This window comes from Dermacentor andersoni, chromosome 10 (genome assembly GCF_023375885.2).
Source record: "Dermacentor andersoni chromosome 10, qqDerAnde1_hic_scaffold, whole genome shotgun sequence".
NCBI classification, from domain to species: Eukaryota; Metazoa; Arthropoda; class Arachnida; order Ixodida; family Ixodidae; genus Dermacentor; species Dermacentor andersoni.
Window position 1 is genome coordinate 85,140,302 of NC_092823.1, and position 22,346 is coordinate 85,162,647.

At 47.1% G+C, this 22,346-nt stretch overlaps 1 long non-coding RNA gene and 1 other non-coding gene across 3 annotated transcripts; one reads left to right on the forward strand and one right to left on the reverse strand.

Moving 5' to 3' along the window:
• Window positions 1-4,814: 4,814 nt before the first annotated feature.
• LOC129380713 (uncharacterized) lies at window positions 4,815-13,596 on the reverse strand. 2 transcript variants are annotated; one of them, XR_008608900.2, is made up of 4 exons: window positions 12,658-13,596; window positions 11,120-11,237; window positions 10,912-11,009; window positions 4,815-4,935 (listed from the first exon to the last, which is right to left on the reverse strand). It is a non-coding gene; the product is annotated as an uncharacterized lncRNA (long non-coding RNA). The 2 variants fall into 2 exon arrangements; XR_011890399.1 differs by lacking the exon at window positions 4,815-4,935 and adding an exon at window positions 5,902-5,958.
• Window positions 13,597-15,773: 2,177 nt separating this feature from the next.
• Window positions 15,774-15,845, forward strand: TRNAG-UCC (transfer RNA glycine (anticodon UCC)). Its single transcript has one exon. It is a non-coding gene; the product is annotated as a tRNA-Gly (tRNA).
• Window positions 15,846-22,346: the final 6,501 nt, after the last annotated feature.

Here is a 22,346-nt window from a genome sequence, read left to right on the forward strand (position 1 = left end):
TCCCGGACTTTGCTACGAAGCGGGTCAGATGGTCTTCTGGTAGCATGTGGGAAGAAGGGCGACGCCATCCCAGCCACAATATAGCCCTGCTTCTTGACCTGCGTCTGTCGAAACTGGCTTGAGGAAGCACGTGGGTGTTGTTGTCACGTGGGTAAGACGGCGCACATACAGGGAGGCAAAGAGTCAGAATACAGTGTGAACAGAAGACCACGCAACGCCTAGTGAGGGCGCGGCTGCGCACCGCGTGAGTGACACCAACGGTCACTCTAGTGTTGTGATGCGTGCTACCGCGCGCCGCTCGATTTCAGAGACCATTCCTTCGCTGCCATTGCAATACATGCATTCTCTTGCACCCGCTCTTGACTGTTGCGCTCACAGTCGACAAGTCACCACAAGAATAAAAGTAAACGTATTGTGCTCATTAAGAAGCAACTGTTAGGCGAAGTTAAGCCAGAAATTCGCAGACGGTTACCGAAGTTAAGGCTGGCCGACATGGAGCGATTTTCAGGCGAAAAAGTGGGGGCCAGTCGCCGCTTGATGTGCTTTAAAGCTGCGGATATACTGTGCCACGTCTTTAGTTGAATGAGAGGGAAACGTCAACAAGTGACTGGGTTTCTATAGCATGCCACGGATTCCGAGGACATTTCAAGCCTCCGGCTTGGGGCGGCGCGGTATGGCATGGTATGGTAAAACTTTATTATTGAAGTCCTGCAGATCGTGAGACTTCACTAAGCGGGCCGCTCCCACGTGGGAACCGGAAGGCCGAGCCTCTCGGCCGCATCGTGTGCCTGCAGGACAGCCCAGAGTTAGGCAGCCAGAAGAAGGCCACCGCGTTCCTCAAACGAATAAACGAGAAAGCGGACGACGTCGCTTTCGTGGACGCCGCCGCCTACCGGTGCAACCGAGCCTACGCCGCGGTAGCCGTCTCGTCCTCGCAACGGACTTTAAACGCCGCAACGGTACGCACACGTGATCCCGAGGTGGCGGAGCAAGTGGCCATAGCCCTGGCAATGCTCGACGATAAGCGAACGACAATATTCAGCGACTCGAGACCGGCCATCAAGGCGTTCGAGAGAGGAGTCGTCTCCGTCAAGGCGTTACGCATTCTCCGCGGCGCTGATCCAAGCACCCTCAAACACCACACCGTCGTCTGGTTTCCCGCCCACCTGGGTCGGATCCCGGGCGCCCCGCCCAACCTCAACGAGACAGCCCACGACGCTGCGCGCGCGCTTACCGGCCGCGCCGTCACCCCCGGGCAACCACGTCTCGATGAGTTGGAGGCGAACAGGGACGCCCCAGTAACCTACAATGAAATAACCAAACACTTTTACTTGGGACGACGTCTCTTTCCGCCCCCGCACCCCAAACTAAACAGGCCACAGGCACTAACGCTACGCTTATTACAGACAGATACCTATCCGAACCCCGCCACCTTACACATCATCTACCCGGACGTCTACCCAGACAATGCGTGCCCCTCGTGCGGGGTCACGGCGACACTCGCACACGTGCTCTGGGAGTGCAGAAACGCTCCGCCCGACTCTACCTCCGACAAGTGGGAGAGGACGATACGAAGTCCGCTCCTAGAAGATCAGCAATGGGCCGTCCAGCAGGCTCGCGCAGCGGCCGCCAGGTACTCCCTGTCGGTCCCTGCGTGGGAGACGCCCACTGCGCGCTGACGTGCGTCCTGCAGGACTTCTATTAGTTTTTCCAATCCAATCCTGTCACACTCTAGGAAACGATCAATCGAGCGTGTCTATTAACGCGACAGCGTTAAGGAGCTCGTGTCGCAGAAAAGCCGTGTCGCGTCGGCGTCGGCGGCGTTGGCCGTGAGCAATAAATGCCGGGAGGCACTTCATGAATAAAAGCAACTTGCAAGATGGCCTGGGTGGGAATCGAACCAGGGTCTCCGGAGTGTCAGACGGAGACGCTACCACTCTGCCACGAGTTCCATGCTTCAAAGCGGTACAAAAGCGCCTCTAGTGAATGTGGTGTTGCCTTAGAAACGAGCCGTAGAAAGTTATACTGCGGTGTATATACGGTGTATATCGGTAATTATGAACACATAACTTACAGAAGTCGCAGTTACACGAGTAGCGAAGTGCGTTTCCGCTACATTTCTTCTGCGCTTACCGCTAACGCAGAGCCATCTTGCGGCAAACACTGAAGACCCCCTCCTCTCAATGTACGGCGCTGCCCCAACAGATGGCGCGCCACGCGCGCATTGGGGCTGTGGGGGGACCGGTGCGAGGCGCATCGCGGCCCGGACTCCCTCTCCCCTGACGACGCTTCGCTGTGCTCCCTCACGGGTTGCACAATCAAGCGTCCTTCCTTTCTTTAGATCACGATCTGTCTATCTCTCTGCCCGTGCCGATCACGACGTTTGGCTGGCGTACATCGTTTCCCCTTCCGAGACACCGAGTTCTTTGGTTCGTTCCGCTTGCTCAGGCGCACGTTTCGTTGCCGCACCGAACGCTGCGTTGCTCGACGCTCACCGCGTGACTGGTGGGTGCAAAGTCCGTTGCGGGGCGCCTCGTAAGTGATCGCTGCGCCGTAGCGCATTGTCTTACACCCCTGGGCGTAGACGGGAACGCTGTCGCGTTCCACTCTTGAAGGCGAAGCTTAAGCGTCCTCCAATTTTTTGATTAAGTCGATTAAATGAAAACCGGACATCGATGACGATAAATCGTTTTGTGGGATACCTTTTATCGGTTAATCATTCATCGATATCACCAACCCTACGGCGGCCAGTCGCCCGCCAGAAGCGGCGAACGCAGGCGGGCAGCGCAGACCAGTCAGGGTTCGACAGCATCCGACTTCCGGTCGCCAAAATTTGGCACGCCTAGCCGTAAAATTAGTATGGCCAGGAAAGCTGCGCGCGTCGGGTATGATAACAGAATAATAACAGTCGCTCTGATGCTTCTACACTTTTTTAGAGCGCAGCTCTTTGGCGTCCGTTCCTGGGTTTCGCGTCGTCGTCGGCGTTGTCGTCGGCCTCGTAACCAGCTCCGCCCCCCTTTCATCCCCCCAGCGCTAGCAGCGACCGACTGATACCGCTGGATGCCGCTGACGCCGCTAGAGAGTCAAGATAACGTGACTGCATAGAACACCGTCGCCGCCATGCAGAAAGAGGAGGAAAGGGTCCCCCCCCCCCTGTTCTTGTGTGGCGGATAGGGTGCTCTTCAGTTGCCGACGCGCCGGTTATTTCACGTAGGCCCCGGCACGTCGACGAATACGTGACCACCTTCCCACGGCTAGACCTGGTTCTTAGCGCTGCGGAAGCGAGAGTATCATATTGTTTGTGTCGGCATCGGCGGCGTTGTCCCTGAAACCAACTCCGCAGCTGGGGTTGACTCACTATCGGCGTCAGCGGCATCAGTCAGTCGCTGCTATCTCTTCCCTCCTCCCTTTATCGTGTTGTCCGCTTGCTGCGCGCGCTTCTGCCCCCATCGTTTGCCGCTGGGTGTACACGCCGCCCCCCTCCCCCCTCTTCCTGCGAGTCTCCGGTTGTCAAAGCGCCGGCTCGAACTTAATTCCTTTCTTCGCTCCTCCTCCAATGCAACCCCTGTGCGGTGGCAATCAGAGAGCCAGATCGGTGGCGGCGGATCTGTATATGTGCACCGCCCGAGCCGAAATTGCTGCTGCCGTTCGCCCTGTGCGGTGGCAATCAGAGAGCCAGATCGGTGGCGGCGGATCTGTATATGTGCACCGCCCGAGCCGAAATTGCCGCTGGTGTACCAAGTCGAACATATATCAGTCTATTTCTACGACCACAAAGCTTCCTTCATGACTGTCAAGAACTGTTAGTGGAGTCTTTGTTAAAGGAATACGTGTGAAAAATAAAAAAAAAATTCTGTGATAGCGCATACATGTGTTGCTCGATTTCTTTGCCTCAATCTATCGAAAAGGTGAAACAGCTTATTTGCTGCGCTCAAATTTCGCATTAGGAAGTAACGTAATCGTCGGTAATTTTTTTTTGTCCTTGCAGTACACGTTCTTTAGTCGCACGGAACCTCGCCGCCGCTACACGCGGCCACGATTACCGCCGCACAGTGTGAGCAACTCGAGCGAATCCTCCGCCTTCTGTGGTGTAGGTTCTGATGAAAAAAAAAGTTCAAATTCTCAAATTAACACGAAACCTAAATAATGGCGTAGTGGCGCCACCTCATCCAAATTTTAAACACCACGAAAGCCGTTTCCTTATCTAACAAGTCAACCGAAGAGGCACTAACACATGTATCGCTATTCCGACAGATAGCCTGAGCCTCAATAATCTCTCGCACATCTTTATCTTTGTGCTTCGCAAGAACCCGGCAGGACCCATACACCGGCGCACAACCGCATTCCTGACAGTGAGTTCACAGATGACCGTATTGCTTATTTCCCACGTTTATTCTGTGTTCTCGTAACCTGTCATTATGACACCTTCCGGTCTGTCGAATGAATTTTTTCGCTCAGGACAGCGGAAGCTCATAAACAACAGCTTCTACGCAACCCACTATACGGGTCCGTTAACCGACATATTTTCGCAAGTTTTTCTGGTGCTGAAAAGACCACTTTTGTGTCCACCAGGCAAGCCATTTTCTTAAGACTGTGTGCCACTCTATGCGGATAGGGCACTACCGCTACCTTCCCTCTGTGTTCCGTCCGTTGATCTGTCGCCCGAGTAGTGCTGTCTGACCCGCATCTTTCTAGCAGCCCCTCTACGACCGAAACCTGCACTGACTCCGGAAACCCTGCTGCTGATAACCTTCCCGACTGATCCATATGACTCGCATACATCTCATGGTAGCCAGATTAATTTATTGCATTTCCAAAGCACAAGTCGGCAATGCTCCTCTTGACAAGCTTCGAGTGGGCGCACCGATACGGCAACAGGGGCTTATTAGCCCTAGGTTTGTACTCCCAATACGTGTGCCTTTCCATGAACTGGAGCTGAATATGTAAGAAACGCAGCACGTTATCAGTCGGCTCTTCAAGCGTGAGAGTAAGGGGGCTAAGGTCGGAAGAAAAAACTTCGTAAAGCTTGCCTACAGTAGAACATGTGTCTGGTTCAAAAAGGACTAGATAGTCATCAACTTACCTGACAACTTTACCCACCCTGTGCTCCGACAAGGTGCGCGACAGGTTTTTGTTATGGTGGGCGAGAAAAATGTCGCTTAGTATAGGCGCCAAACATGAACCGATACAGACACTCAGCTTTTGAATAAACATTTCGTCAATCCATGCTGCACAGATCCCTTAACCAAAAATTGGTCGTCAATATTAAGAATCCCGAATTTTTTATGCAAGAAAAGAGCGAACTTTCTTGCCATGACCCGGTTTCTGAAACTATTACCCTTAATGGGCACTCGGGTTTGTGCGTCTTCGCACTAAACATGATTCGAAGGCAAACAGCCTTCGCGTTGTCAATTTCACGAACCAATTGACCAAGGTCTGCCTTCTTGCAAAGACGCTTTGTTTCTAGCTTGATCTTTCGAATAGATACATTACGACACTGGTCGAACACAGACACAATCGCAGAGCAGGCTTTCTTATTAAAATCACCTTCCTTGAGGACTACAAAGCCACCTTCCTTGTCCGCTGGCAAAACACATAGTCGGTTCTGCCTCAAGAGCGAATATTGTGGGAATTAACAGGGGCACTAAATAAACATATAAATATGCTCATGGATCCTTGGGAAATGCAATTTACGGTTTCATGTATTCAAACAAGGCAAAGAGCTTGCAAGGAGATGAACACTTCAAGTGAGTAACAGAGGTGAGCAAGGGAAGCCTCAGCCTGGATCACACGTTTCAACAAGCAAACATATTTGTGAGAGCCGTGACGAAGACAAGTTCCCACGTTGAGGCGTCCCTTGCTCGTCCGCTGTTGATTGGCTGAATGTTAAGTCAAACTTACTCCGAGCATATTTCAAAAAACTTCTTGGGAAGACACTCTGCTCAGGTTTGTCATTTGCTGTTTGAAGAAAAACAAAAATTGTTTGAGTGATTTGTCTGTTTGAGAATTGTGAAGTGGGCCGATTGTGTGAACATACCTTTTCTAGCTATCTCTTATGGTGCAGGGCTAGCCTATTTATTGATTTCATGCAAACTGTACATGAACCATTTGTAATTAACAAAGGTAAAATAATGCGCGTATTCATATCTAATTTCAGTAATAGCATCTGTTGTGTTAACAACATTCCCTTAGATTTCGTCATATCATATAGATATTTTTGTACGCATTACAAATAACTAAAAGTGGACCATTAATATAAAGCACGTCACGAATGACGCCAATCATATGCTCAGGAACTTACGGTGCAACTTTTGTAGAGCACCGTCTTCGTTAAAAGTACAGCTTCACACGACTCCAATAAGCTCAAAACATGAATATGCATCTGCAATATGCGATCCCAGCGGCGTTTATCTTATTACTTCACTTGAGTTAGTAAAAAATAACTCTACTCTTTTCATTTTTTCTAGCTATAACTGTAGTATAGCATCGCCCCCTGTCAGATCTCTGTGTCATCGTACATGTATGTTTTGTAGTTGTTTAGCTAGATGGCGCACCCCCCTTCTGTCATGTGACGAGCTTGGACCAATCGGGAGGTATCATCTGGCGTGTGAGTCCTTTTTAATAATAAACGGCCGCGGGTCGGCTGAGTCTTCGTTCCGGTTTTCATCGGGAGCAGTTAGCTCCGTGTCTCCTTCACTGCGCCGGCGCTAGCCGCGCGTTCGCCCGTCGGGGCCCCCCGCTTGCCTGCCGCTGCCGACACAACATCTTTTGGCGACGAAGATGGGATTCCCGCAGCGGTTCCGACCGAAGCCCCGGGAAACCAACGAGCTTCGTAAGTGAAGCGACCCTTCCCGTGTCCGCACGGCAGGCAAACGCCGCCAACGCACTTGGCGTCGCGAGGCTTCCGAGCCTAGGCCTTCTCGCCCCCTTTGTTCTTCCTGGCCCATTCCTGCTGCGAGCTCCGGCTTGCCTCCTGCACTGTCTCCTGCACGCTACCGGGCATGGCTTCTTTTACGGCGAACCTTCCAGTCTTTCTTGAAGTGCCCGGGCCACCGTTAATTCCATGGTATCGATGGAAAAAAATTTTTCAGGCCCACCTCGAAGCGGCCGGCGGTGGCGACTGGACGGACGCACGACGAGCGTCCGCGCTCGTCAGCGCTCTCGGGCGTGAGGGACAACGGAAGTACTTTGCAGACGAGGAGCAGGAAGCAGCAAGGCAGTTAACCGGCGCAGCGTCATCGTCAAGTGATGCGGTCCCGCCAGCGTCAGAGTTCCAGAAACTCTTGCAGCGGCTTGACCGGCTGTTCGCCGCGTCAACAAATGTTCTGGCGGAGAGGCACGAATTCACCAGTCGAAGGCAGTTCGAGGGAGAAGGATTCCTGGAATTCGTGACCGCATTGAAGGAGAAGGCGGTACAGTGCAACTTCGGCACAGCCTACAACGAGCGCGTCCGAGACCAAATTATACATGGGGTAGCGAACGTCAGCGTTCGCGAAAAGTTGCTGGCTCATGGCGAAACCCTGTCCCTGGACAAGGCAGAAGAAATTGGACGCTCGTTAGTAGCCTTGCATCGAGCGAACCGCGCGTTCGGCTCCGAAAATGTTCGAAGAATCGAGGCAACTCAACTTGGCGTTCCGTCGACGGGCCGAGACGACCGTCTTCATCCGAGAAGCCGCCGAGACGACCGACTTCATCCGAGAAGCCGCCGAGACGACCGACTTCATCCGAGAAGCCGCCGAGACGACCGACTTCTTCCGAGAAGCCGCCAAGACGACCGACTTCTTCCGAGAAGCCGCCAAGAGGGCCGACATTTCGCACATGGCTCCTCCGGGAACCGTGGTGCATGCGACCGGTGTGGCAGCACGAAGCATATTGCAACGTACAGGAATTGCCCCGCAAGAAACCGGCGGTGCAACGCCTGCCACACGTTGGGCCATTTTGCATCAGTATGCCGAAAAACCCGTACTGTTCAACACGTCTCTTCCGCAGAGACGCTGTCTTCAACTTCCGCAGGGCAGCCGTCCGCGTCTGTCTTGACGGTAAGCGCTTTCGAAACTAAAAAAGATTTGGAAGTTCCGGTCGTAGTGAACGGCGTCTCCATGCGACTGCCGGTGGATACGGGAGCGTCTGTCTCATTGATGACGGCCGAAGATTTTGGAAAGCACTTTGGTCGACAGCACAGACTGTCGCAAACAGTGGACTTGAAAAATTTCTCCAAGCAACGCATCGACATTCAAGGCCTGTTTCAAGCCACTGTCCAGTTTTTCCAAAGGTCATGCTCCGTCACGTTCCACGTAACGACTACAGGAACATCGCTGCTGGGTTTAGACGCCATCCAACACTTGGGCATACAGATCGACGGTACGTCGCTGACATGTCGTCTACCATCGCTTCCTTCAGTACAGAGCCCCACAGGTGTGCCTCCGGATTTTGATCACCTTTCCAGTGACGAGTTGGGCCTCGTCAACAACTTTGTGCACCGAATTCATCGGCAGCAAGATGCGAAACCAGTATCTTCAAAGTTGCGCCGACTACCCCTGGCCTTCCGTGACCAGGTCACACATGAATTGCGACGTCTCGAGGACTGCGACGTCATCGAGCGCGTCGAGGCTACTGAGTGGGTGTCTCCACTCGTGGTGGTGCGCAAGAAGGATGGAACCATGCGGCTCTGTGTAGATCTACGGGAACAGGACAGTCTTGTGTCTCAAGTTCAAGAAAGGGTCTTGCAGAAACAGTGGCAGACTAAACAGTACGTAGACAAACGTAGAGGTGCTCAGGCAACTCGTATCAAGGTGGGAGACACCGTCGGAATAAGATTTAACAGGAAAGGATTTTTTAAGTACAGTAAACCTCGTAAAGTCATGACCCAGATAGGACCATCTACTTTTCTACTCAGTGATGGGAAGACGTGGCATGTGTCTAAGTTAACCGTAGTGATGAAGGATCCAGCAGGTAGTACATTGTGTACAAGTGATAGAAACTTTTTGTGCTCGTATTCAAACTTGGATAGTCATTCCGATGACTCGTCTGTCGTGACATCGTCCTTTCATAGGCAGTTAAGTTGTGCGTCTGACTGTATCACTTCAGAGTCTACACAGTCAGCAGTCTTCTCTGATTCCGTTGGGGAATTGGTAGCCTCCCAGGACTTGTTGGGACGTCGAGAGGAGCTTCCTGGGCAACCCTCTCCAGCTTTGAGCGATAACCACATTCAATTGTCCAACCAGGGGGAGGGAAATAGTAGTGGGACGACTGGGTCTTCAAAGTCGACCGATACGCATCGCAACCCCCAAAGTTCTTCTGAGGTACGCACGCGTCCTCATCGTGACAGAAAACGGCCTCCGTGGCTCGATGATTTTGTTTCTGTAGTGTAGAGTGTATTTCCGTCTTCGAAATGCCACGGCTAAGGGCCTCGTTGTGACATTTAGCAGACAGTCCACATGTTTCATTAACACAGGTATAAAATGTGCTCCTTGTTGCGGTGCAGTGAGTTTTGTGGCGTGTTCCTTGTCAGACTTTGTTTGAGTGACTGCCTGTGTTTTGGTGCCCAAGACTGGTGCACGTGTATGTGAACTTGGGCAGGGACGGACTGAAATTGTTGTGGACTTAAGTGCGTGCTTTGTGTGCGACTGGTGCGCGTGTGTGAACTTGGGGGGGAACGAACTGAAATTGCCTTTGGACTTAAGTGCGCGTCATGTGTGCGCGTTTCACTGTATGCTTACTTTGTTTCCAGGGGGGGGATGATGTAGTATAGCATCGCCCCCTGTCAGATCTCTGTGTCATCGTACATGTATGTTTTGTAGTTGTTTAGCTAGATGGCGCACCCCCCTTCTGTCATGTGACGAGCTTGGACCAATCGGGAGGTATCATCTGGCGTGCGAGTCCTTTTTAATAATAAACGGCCGCGGGTCGGCTGAGCCTTCGTTCTGGTTTTCATCGGGAGCAGTTAGCTCCGTGTCTCCTTCACTGCGCCGGCGCTAGCCGCGCGTTCGCCCGTCGGGGCCCCCCGCTTGCCTGCCGCTGCCGACACAATAACCGTACTGCGAGTATAACCTCAATTAAAACTAGCCTAGCACTTATCCTACTAGCTAACCTCCACAATGTCACCCGTCTTTCGCTATTTCATTAAATTTTACACCACACCATACTTTACGACGACTTCATACGGCGGCCTCAGTACATTTCAAAACGTGTCAATCATCGCAGTAAGGTAGGAATTGATTCATGTTACCCCCCCCCCCCCCCCCCAAGACGTCTTTCGTTCAACCTTTAATCCCCCGTACATCTCAAGAATGAAACTACCTTTTCTCAAGTATCGGTGCCATCACCGATAACAAACTTTTTCGCAAAACATAATCAAGAGAATTATTAAATTACCAGAACTGGCCGCACTTGTTTGTTTGTTGGCTTTACTACTTTGTAACCACTTGCCTCTTTAATGCCATATGGCCAAGAGGGTATATTAAATAAAAATAAAATTATAAAATGAACAGTGACTGCCAGAGTTTCAGTCAGCATGAAGTATCACTTCCTCAAAATTTCATTGAGCGCGTTAGACCGTTCTAAAATTCCTTGCATTTGCATGTAACAAATTATTGTTGTGAGGGAGCATGTGATACTTGGTGATAACGCCCATCAAGCTTATTTGCAAAGAGCAGATGACAGAGTTTGTGCACAAGCAAGTACGAGCTTGCTATATTGTTTTTGTTCTCGTCGTCATGACTATAATGACTAGAAAAGGAACAACTTGGGACTGAACATGTTACTTCCCCGTTTGTCATAAAACGCCCTTAAAAGCAAGTAAGCTTGCAAACAAAACTTCAGCGTTCCCGCTCGGTACGATACAAAACTGTTGACTGTTGCTTTCCTGATAGGGCTTGCTGATAGACTTGCAAACATTTAATGGTAAGGCACCTGTCAAGAGGACCTGTTGTCATTATAGTGACCATTGAGCTTCCTATGGTTTGGCGTGGGCATCTTGCAGACCAATAATCTCTCTTTTGTCCGTCTTCCTGAAAAAAGAAATTATGAAGCCATGACAAACATGCAAAAAAAAAAATGGTGAGACAAACGTTAGTCCAATAGAACAAATCACGGTTCTAGTTGGTGTTCCGAAACTTACCTTGTGAGGATTTTGGCCCTTGATGTTACTGCCACTGGTGACAGATTCACTGTTGACATGTCCGTCAAGAGACAATAGAGTCCAAAGGCGTGAACAAGTGTGAGCAGCGTCTTGGAGGCTAGAGTCGAAAGAAAAAAGACCCTCAATTACTATGGCGTAAGTATGAGTGAGCTTGTGGTTTATGTGTGAGTAAGAACAGTGCACAAAACGCTCCACGACAGGAAAGCAAACACACACTGCACTGTTTTGCGTGTGTAGTTCTTTCAGTGATGTCTTTGTGTGAGCATTTCTTTCAATGGTGTCTTTGTGTGGGCTGTGCTTAGTGAAGCCTCGACTAGATGACATCTTTTTTTCTGCCAGATACACTAGACATTTTATTATGTCTCAAATGCAATTAATCTAACTGTATGACAGGAAGCACGTTTGCCACTAATGTGCAGTGAATTTATCGCAATGTATCATTTATGCAGAAACAGCCAAAGCTATTTATTATTTATGCTGCACTCCGTGTTAGGAATTTTAGCAACGTGACAAAAGAAGAAGAGCCTCGTTTGAATTGCCTTTGAAGAGCGATAATCTCACAATAATTATTATTTTCAACTTTTACAAAATGACTACAGTAATCTGTTTTATCAGCCTCGCACGCAAAGAAATTCAAAGTTGAGAATGTGAAGCAATGCTTTTTTACTCATCGGTGCACAAGCCCAAAGGCTGAAAGGTTAATCCGCATTCGTGGGTATAGTCTCCAAGCAGACTGTACTTGGTTCCAGCGATGAATTTTCGCGTTAGCTAGAGCATTCTTTAAAGTAACACGTCATTACGCGGCCAGACAAGGCGGCTCACTAACGACGGAAGCCGTGCAGCCGTTATGCCAGTAAAACGCCGCAGCTGATGAAGTTCAGTGCCTTTAAGCAGGTTCGGCTATCGAAAGTTGGACGTATCAACTGGCTGATATAGTGTTGTTATCTAATTAAAACAAACCTACGTGACGCTTCTCAAAGGAAATGACTACTCCGTTCGCAAATAGTACCGGCGTACAATTTGAATCGATAAACGGTACGGACTGCAATCGATACTAGTGGGCTGCTGCTTATCACACACCAGTGCGGTCTCAAAACCTTTATTCAATAATAAAGCGCCTACTTTAATAAAACAAGTCCAATAAAATAATGCACTGCTTATTTTGTAAAACAATGACGTGTTAACTATGTTTGTCGGTTACTATATGTACAGTCGACCAAAAAAGTTTACGGAGCAAGAGATCTGACAAAAAGCTGAATATATCCTCAGCTTCAAAACACAGCCTGTTATTCCCATTTCCAGCCTTTTGTGGCATATGCGAACAACATTGTGATGCCCAATTTTACTGGCTGCTTTTAAAGGCTGCTCGTATATTTTGAATTTTCTGAGATGCCGTGGTCCGTAAACTTTTTTGGTCGACTGTACATTTATAGAGCGAATATTTAGCGGCGTTGAACGCCCCTAGCAGACAACTTACGAATTAAAGTATACGACCAAATTGCAGTAGCTCCACTTACGTGCTTGATGCTGTAACGAGCCGCGGTTGATTTTTCGCCCTCTGTGGCGATCGCTGGAATTCGAGAGTGCGCGGGGCCTGGTTCTACACCGGCTGCAGCTGCGCATGTGGCGGCTGCACGTGGTCACGTGGCGGCATCTTGAGAGCGATCTGCTTTGGGGGCAGAGTCTAGGTGCGTCGGTGGCTTGTAGCATTGTGCGTGCTGTGTGTTCTCGACGTTTACATTGCGTTCAAGCGATGGACAGCACGAATGTCACTTCACCCGCTGCTGCTGCCGCATATCCTCACGCCAGCGTTTTGACAGCCAGTTTCCGCGGTGATCGAGTGAGATGAGTTGATGTTGGCTTGTGCGCGCGTGACACCATACTTGTTAATTTAGTTAGTATGTGTATGTTTACAAGTTTATAAAACAGATAAAACTACTATTTTTATTTTGTATAGCTTTCCACTATAATTGGCTATCGCAATCGATCTTTTGCCTTTGGCGCGAAACTGCCACTTTATTTTATAAATTAAATGTCGCCATTGTCATAACCTCTGATGATCTGAAAAGTCATTAATTTTAACTACGATACGACTACAGCAAAGAAAGGTGCAATAAACTTGCAGAATGATTGTAATGTTCAACCGATATTATTACAAATACACGCGTCTTTAAAAAAATGATGGCCCAAAAGCACAAATGCCATCACCTCCCGAGAGCGATGCAAATGCAATAAGTACGCGTTATGAAAAAAAAAAATTATGACCCAAGATGACGGGGAAAATTCAGCGATATGCATCCCTCTCGAACTCAATTGCATATGATCGCTCGTTAGCATAATTCGCGTGGCTCGTCGCACCATAAATTCTGGCGGTAAATTTCTTCAATGGTGATCTAGCGCAACGTCACGCGACGTCAAATTGATGTTTACGAAACGACACTTCCTGTAAAGCTACTCACGGCATATTCCTTCAGCCAATCAGCAAGCTGACATGGCGGCTATCTTGGATCGCCACTACATATTCGCGAAATTGCAGATACATTGCGCTGGCTTCTGCACGCTACCGCTCACGTTCTTTTTGAAGCGCTAACGTCGCAACATAGCTGCCAAGGACGAGAAAGATGCATTAGTCGATAACATTTACAGTCCCACGTCACGTTTCGTCATCTTGATAAAAACGCAAAATGGCATTTTGCAAAACTTCTGTTTTCCGGCACAAATTTCAACGCACGTGAGCTAGCGACAGGCCATCAGAGTCAATAAGGCGGATAATGGTGGCCGTGCAGCTACCATAGAGTTTCTCACTATAACACCTAGAGGGAAATCTGGCGCCACCGTCTATGGGAGTTTGTGTCGTCATGGGAATGACGGTATACATGTGTGCGAGGTTGTGTTGGCTGGTGTTGTAAGAGGCTTCGTCTAAAACGTGGATATGGCTACACAAATAACGCGTTCTTAAAGTAAATTCTTCATAAAATGTTTCCATTCACGCAAATTGCATCTTTACTCACTTACAATGCATGACGAAGGGAAGAAAAGCAACAACAGACGACAAACTGTTTCAAAGCGAGCGCGAATCTTGTGGTCTGTCCTCCAACTTTAGCGACCCGCTGATACTTTTTATGTATCATATAATTGTACATGAATAACAAGTTCTCATATTTAAACAAAACATGTTTTCGTGTAATAATAAAGCTAAAACAACTATTTACATGATGTTTTAGTAGAAAATGAATCATTGTGACAGACGGAATGGTGTTGGCCTGGCTATCCGAGAACGATGCCAATCCGAAGTCGCAATATACCGGCATTCCCATGCATACAACAACGCAGCAGCACCTGATTTCCCTCTAGGTAATATAGTGAGAAACTATATGGTAGCCGCCGTGTCCAGAATAGACCTCTAATACCCCAAATTACCAAATCAACGCATTCAGTGTTGTCAACATGACACCGCAAATAGGCGAGGTGCAAATGTTAGGGAACGCTGGTGGCGTTCGCGAATTTTGAACGCAAAACCTGGAAAATTGTAAGAATGTAGGTGTCAGTAATCGAGCCCATACTATAATATCGTACGGCTTGATTGGCTTTTCCTATATATACGCAGCGCAGGTTTCGACGGCCTTAATTCCTTAAATCTAAAAAAACAAACTGTGGACGTCTTAAACGTTTGTGGTTACGGCGACTCCTGCGCCATTGAAGAATGTTGCAGTGTTAAAGCTGCGAGAGCATGTTGCTGTCTTTCAGAACAATTCCTGCTGCACTAAAGTAAAGTTATGAAACGTGCTCCCCACTTACGCGTAATTAACTTCTCGCTACTCTACGAAGCTTATCTGCCGCAAGATTATATACAGATTACGTTTGCTTCCTGCTCACCACACATCGCATTTTCCCATAAACAGTACTGATTGCGCCTTGCTTGCTGGGCCACACAACCTGTAACGATTCGACCCTCTTTGGCGTTTACCATGACAATAACTAACAGAGGCAGGCCGCAATAAAGTCGCTGCCAAATGCTATAAACTTTTTTTAGGATTAAGGTTGTTAGGAAAAAGAAAGAGAAAACAAAGAAGATTGCAATTTGGAGAGCTGCATGGTTGTGCGATTAAGCCAAGAAGAGCTAAAATTATATTTGGGAGTTTTATGTGCAAAACCACAATGTGAATTTGAGACTTGCCTTCGTGGGGAATGCAGGAATACTTTTGATTGCTCGGGGCCCTTTACCGTTAACCTAAACCTAAGTGAACGAGCGTTTTGGGATTTCGAACCTATTGAAATGCAGCCGTCGCGGCAGCTGCGAAACCTGCGACCTCGAGTATGACTGCGCAACGCGATAGACAATGGGCTACCGTCGCGGGTAAAAAAAAAAAGAAAGCAGAAGTTGGGAACGGACAAGCAGTGTATAAACAAAATCAAAGCCCTCACAATAGCGCATAGTTGCAAATCTGTTTCAGAAGCCACAGAATGTATGCGAAAAGGAAATTATTTTTATGACCGGTGCTTCAACGTCTACGCCACGGGAGCCGGTCCGTGCACGGTGAGTGACCAGGCTACATTTAGGTTTCCCTCCCATCCACGGAGTCGATGTACTGACGCGGACAAAAGGCTTTGCGGTGAGTTTCTGGAGCATCTCGCGTCGGTGGTATAGTGGTTAGCATAGCTGCCTTCCAAGCAGTTGACCCGGGTTCGATTCCCGGCCGACGCAGGTTTTTTTTTTCTTGTGACATTTATTTGATTCCCGCTTTAAAGATAGCCTTAGCTCAGGCCAGATTCCGACGCGGCCTATTCAAATACATGTAAAACGCAGAAATGCTTTTCTGAGATAACCCCTGGACCGATTTTAATAAAATTTGTTGCATTTGTGAGAGAAATTTAAATTCTAGTGACTATATGAAGCGGAATTTCTATTTATGGTCTGAATTTTGTAAACAAAAATTTCAAAAATTCGAAAGTTTTAAATATATAGACGCACGAAGTTTATACACTAATAGCTCTGCACCAAGAACAGATATCGCCGTTCTGTAAACGGCATCCATTAGATTATTTAAAGCGGACTAATTCGATCGATATGTTAATTCCTATCTTATGTGAATTTGTTACGTCGTCTACAAGGGTTCGGCAAAAGTTGTATTTCTATATTACTGATTTTTTATTAACACGGCAAGCTGGGCGAGTTGGTCATTGAACATGTTCCTATGGGTGAACATTGCAACCCGGACGAAGGACGAGAGGAAGTACACAATACGAGCGCAGACTAACAGCTGGTTTATTATTTCAAGCAACGGACTATAATATACAGAAAATGCAAACATGTGTAAAGTGACATTTACAAGGGTGTTAGCCTATCTTTGCCATTCAAGAAATCAGTTTCTTTATCCTGCAGAGTGATAGAAGTTTGGCTGACGCATTCGCCTGAGTTCACATGCATGAAATGGGCCTCTACAATCTCGTGGTTAACTTGATTCATATTTTTATACAGTATTTCCGTTGTTCAAACATGGGTTTGCATGAGCAAACTCTACAATGCGCGGCCAGATTAGAACCTGTTTCATTCCTGATCGAATCTTGGTGCTCCCTAAGGCAGATGTTAAGGCAGCGTCCCGTCTGCCCAAAGCACATTTTGCCGCACGAAAGTGGAATGACGTAGACCACTCGCACCGAGCATGGCACGAGCTTCTCTAAGTGTTTGACGCTGCATGTAGCTTTGCACGCCTGTTTAGGTCTATTGACAAGATTGCAAATCTTGTTTAAGGAGTTATTTGCTGAAAAGACTACTTGAACACCTTATTTCATGGCTGTCTTTTTTAACCCATGCCCCATCTGATGTACATAATGGGTGACAGCGTACTTTTTAACTTTTTCTATCTCTGTTGGGGGTGCTTCCCCTTTTTTTTATTTTCTTCACTAGCCCTTCACATACTGACACGATAATATATTTAGGAAAACCGGCCTTCTCTAGACGATTGAGTTGTTGCGAAAAGCTCGAATTGGCGAGGTGGTGGCATGACTTTCTAAGTGCGGAACCCAAACACGTCATAGCAATTCCTCTTTTCACAAGTTTGGAGTGTGCCGAGGCGTAGTTTAGAATTGGTTTACTTGTCCTGGGGTTATATTGCCAACAAATATGTTGCGCTGTTAATCTTAACTGCAAATCCAACTGCAATTTCATTATTGCTGGGCAGTTCATGAGTAAGTCTGAGACCCATTCCTTCTTTATCAAAGGCTGCGAGGATATCTCCAATATCTTTGGAACTGTTTTGAGAGTGGATAACTACCAGGTAGTCGTCAACAAACCTGAAGCACTTCAACAATGTTCCTGCCAAGACGGAATGAAACAGGTTCTAATCTGGCCGCGCATTGTAGAGTTTGCTCATGCAAACCCATGTTTGAACAACGGAAATATTGCATAAAAATATGAATCAAATTAACCGCGAGATTGTGGAGGCCTACTTCATGCGTGTGAACTCAGGCGCATACGTCAGCCAAACTTCTATCACTCTGTAGGATAAAGAAGAAGAAGAAACTTCAGTAAAGAATAGTCCGGCAGTTCTTGATGTGGTGGCCTCAGGTGACGGCTCGAAGTTCTTGGACTCGAGCGGCATCTTTGGCTTGCCGGACGGCCCAGAGCTGGTCTGCCAGCTCTAGGCCGGATAAAGAAACTGATTTTTTTTAAGGGCAAGATAGGCTAACACCCTTGTAAACGTCACTTTACACGTGCTTACATCTTCTGTATATTATAGTTCCTTGCTTGAAATAAACCAGTTGTTAATCTGCGCTCGTATTGTGTACTTTATCTCGTCCTTATTCCGGGTTGCGCTGCCCACCCATAGGAAAATGATTTTTTTACATTCATATGTAACAAATCAATTTTGCCCGCTTTAGATGAACTATCACATGCAATTCACAGAATTGTGAAATCATTTTTCCTTGTTGAGTTAGAGTTGTAAACTCGATAGTCTTGTTTTCTGAAAATTTCCTATGTTTCCCATTTTTTAATAAGAAATTGACCACCTAAATAAAGAATTCGAAGCCAACAGTCACTAGATTTTAAACTTTTCTTCTATGTGCAACAAACCTCGTCAAATTTGGTGCTGTGGTTGCCGAGAAAGACGAATTCTCCTTTTACATGTATTTATATAGGAGCACCCGAGTTAAAGCTTCCTCTTAAAGCGTGCTGGGGACTGAAGACTGAATTGCGAACACTTATTTGATCCCCCTATAAAATGACCGTGGGCCCGAATACCTATCATTAGGATTTTATTCGCTGTCACAGTAGCAATGTCTTTTGCGGTGCACGAGGGAATGCACACTGCTCGCCGATTGCAGCAGTACATCGCGGCACTTCTTTGTTAGTGCTTGCGACGTTACGGGGCTATCAAGTCTGATTGGTTGTCAATGCAGTTTGCGTTAATTTTCGTTACGCGCATGCGGTAATCGTTTACAGAAGCATTTCCCGATAGGTCGCACTGTCAACATCTCTTGTTTCTCCTACCGAATCATTCCTGCTAGGCCGATGAGCCAATCACATTTTATCTACCCTTTACCACTACCACAACCAATCCACACCGCCGTCATCAGCACTGCCAGTACCGCCAACATCATCAACATCATAATAATCATATGTGAGAAGCAAAAACAAAACTAATTTGCATAACGTTTACAGCCTTTATTGCGATTAACATTCTTTGAGCCTGACAGTTTTCATAAAAAAGCGCTAAAGACGAAGACGAAGGAACACATACGACAGGACTGGCGCTACTTCCAACTGGCGCTTATTACAAACGGTCATCCATTTATTCCTGCGCATCAGGTACATCATGCACTCATTATCATACACACAAAGATTGAAATGGATCGTATCATAGACACGATTGTATGGTCAATCAGTTCAAGTGCCTAGATATATGCGCATCTAGATATATTACGCGCAGAGCATAAATAGATAACCGTTTGTAATAAACGCCAGTTGGAAGTAGCGCCAGTTCTATCGTATGTGTTCCTTCGACTTCGTCTTTAGCGCTTTTTTATGAAAACTGTCAAAATGAGCCAACTCGCCCAAATCAAGGTATCTTCGAACCTCGTTGACACCAAATTTGGTCCCTGCATATGTTCCCCCGGATATGTAGCGTTCTTAAATGAACCTCCTTGACGCAAACTTGGCTAACTATAGGCATGTGCTGCTGCATATGTTCACCTCTTGAATAACAAGAAATAATTTAAGATTTATTATATGCTGGACGGAATCAAACGCAATGCACATAAGTTCATACAATCTGCTCAGAATATATATTCACATACACACCACCCACAGACTTCATGGCGGCGTCGCTAGATGGCACAGCGTGTCCTGAGGGAAGCGCGACAGAGGAGCCTAGTTGCATTCACGCCTCAAGCATGACGCGTTTTGGCGGGGCAACACGGTGTTTCGCCACACCTCTTGAATACTAATCGCATCAACATCGACATTCATCATGAGACAGTGCATCTTGAAAGCGATCTGGGATGGCGACAGAGTGCGCAGAGTTCTGGTAGCTTCATGTGCGTTGTGTTCTCGCCGCTTAATTCGCGTTGAAGCGAGAGGCAGCGCGAAGGTAAATTCGCTCGCTGCTCCTGCCGCACTTCTTCATGCCAGCGTTCTGACAGCGAGTGTCGGCGCTCATCGAATGAAATGTGTTCATATTTGCCTGTGCGTTCCTGACACCATGTTCATTAATTTAGTTAGAAAGCGAATGTTTACAAGCTTATATGGCAGATAAGACTAGTATACTTACTTGATATACCTGTCTAATAATTTGCTATCGCCATCGATGCAAAAATATGAGCTAGAAAAGCAAGGAAACGGCACATTGAATCAAATGAGAGGGATATTCCAAGGCATCATTTCCTTCTTTTTCACCTTCAATGTGTTTTAGTTATTCAACATAAGGATGTTCTAACTGCCAAGTTATCAGCTGCAATTTTCTTAATTTGTATATTCACAGATTGTGTAAAGAAGCTTGGCCGAGACACTGAAGTGTAGAACTATGGTATGTGCTGAAGGTGATGTTATGTGAAAAAAATTAACTTTGTGGCATACACGCCAACTGCGACAAAATTTTAGTTCAGCTAAATTGCTAGGGATCAGTAGTATAAGACATAGTGAGGCTAGATGATAATCTAATTTGATTATTAACGGCACTTAAAGAGCTTTAAATAGAGCTTCAGCGACGACCTACGCACCTAGTAGTTCAGAAGATGTGACGCAAATCCCAGCAATGCTGCCTCTGAGATATTTAGCGCAATGCGGGCACCGCCGTATCTTGGTGGTCATGCCGAAGTGCTGCGCTGATTCTCAAAGTTCTGTGTACGGCGTCATTTTCAGTGATAGGCGATAGCATCGGCTTTCCTTCTTGTTTTCAGTTTTATTTGACTTTTGAGAGCGTCTCGTATCGAATCTACTCGTCCTTTATTAGAAAAAATTGCATGGGAGATGATACGCTTATAAACTATCGGAAACTAGGGTGTTGGAGTCGTAGCCAAATTGAGTCATAATTGGCCTTTAATCATTGCAAAGAAGGAATAATTTAACTACAGTAAAGAATATACGCGCAACATAGCTATATATATTAGAACCGTACAAGTATGCAACAGGACCCCAAGATAGGTGCAGTCTTTCAAGCTAACTTTCGAATAACGGGCAACACCCAAACTCTCGACGAGCTGCAGTGGACGGCTGCAGATTATTTACGAGCACTTGTCCTTGCTTGAGGAGCACTGACATCGTAGCATAAGATTGGAAGGATGGCGTGATGAGAGGATGTGTTTAGAGAGTGTCGTAAGGTACTCTTCTTTCTGAACTGCCAGTCAGTCTGCCGAGCACTGATCTCAGTGGTCCCAAACGCTGACACAATAAGCTTCAATTTGACAATATATTTCATTCGAATGTTTGAAGACATTTTTTTTGTCTACAAAGCAAGTGTATGAGGCTTTATTTCTAGACTGAAAGAATTCCGGTAGGACGTCACACGATTAATGTCGATGTTGATGCGACTAGCATCTTAACAATGTTGCGAAACACCGTGTTCCCGCCAAAACGCGCCGTGTTTGGCGCTTGAATGCAACTAGGCGTCTCTGTGGCGTGGAGCATGTGTGAATATATATTCTGACCAGATTGTCTGAATGTATATGCCACGGGTTCATTTCTGTCTATTACAGGGTAAATCTGTAATTATTTTTTGCTATTCAAGAGGTGAACGTACGCAGCGGCACATACCCAGTTGCTCAAGTTGGCGTCAAAGAGGTTCATTGAAGTACGGCGCATAGACAATGAGCCATTTCGGTGCCAAAGCAGTTCATTTCGAAGAGTGGAACACAACCAGTGACCAAAGTTAGTATCAAACAGGTTCATTGAAGAGCAGTGCACACCCGGTGGCACATAGTGGCCTGTACGCAGTGACCGAAGTTGGCGTCAAAGCGTTTCATTGAATAGCGGTACAAACTCAGTAATCCCAAGTTGTTGTGAAAGACGTTCATTGACGTGTGGCACATATCTGATCGCGCATATCCAGTGACCCAAGCTGGGGTGGAAGAAATTATTCTAAAAGAGACACATGGCCAAGCTACACATGCCTAATGACAGACCCAATGTCATATACAGGTAAGCCTAGCATGCCCGACGGTTGGTTTTGTGCCTCGTTCCCTCGGCACAGCAGTCAGATGTTAGACCTATTGGACCCTGGACTACTCAGTGACCCAGGTGGGCGGGAAAACCGTTAGAGGCTTGGAAATTCTGAGAGAACCCATCTCAAGATAAGTATCGAGGTTAATACTAATGGCATACTCAGTGGCACATACCCATGACCCATGTTGCTGTCAAGCAGGTTCCCTGAAAAGCGGAACACACCCAGAGGCACACACCCAGCTTGGTGTCAACGCTGTGCATATTCACTGGCCCGAGTTTATTTATTTATTAGAACATACTGCTAGCCTCACATTTGAGGCTGTTGCAGGAAAGGGCCAGGATACATGTTCAAGAGAACACAGTTCAAGTAGGCGGGGACATAGATAAGTTTGGGTCAACAAGGCAGTACTTATGCACTCTATAATCATTATACGATTTATATAACAGGAGCGGGGAAAAATGGTAGTAAACGCCATGTTGGAAGGTTTAGCACACAGAAGAACAAAGAAAGAAATGTAAATATTTTGGATGTGCAATGCGCAAGAG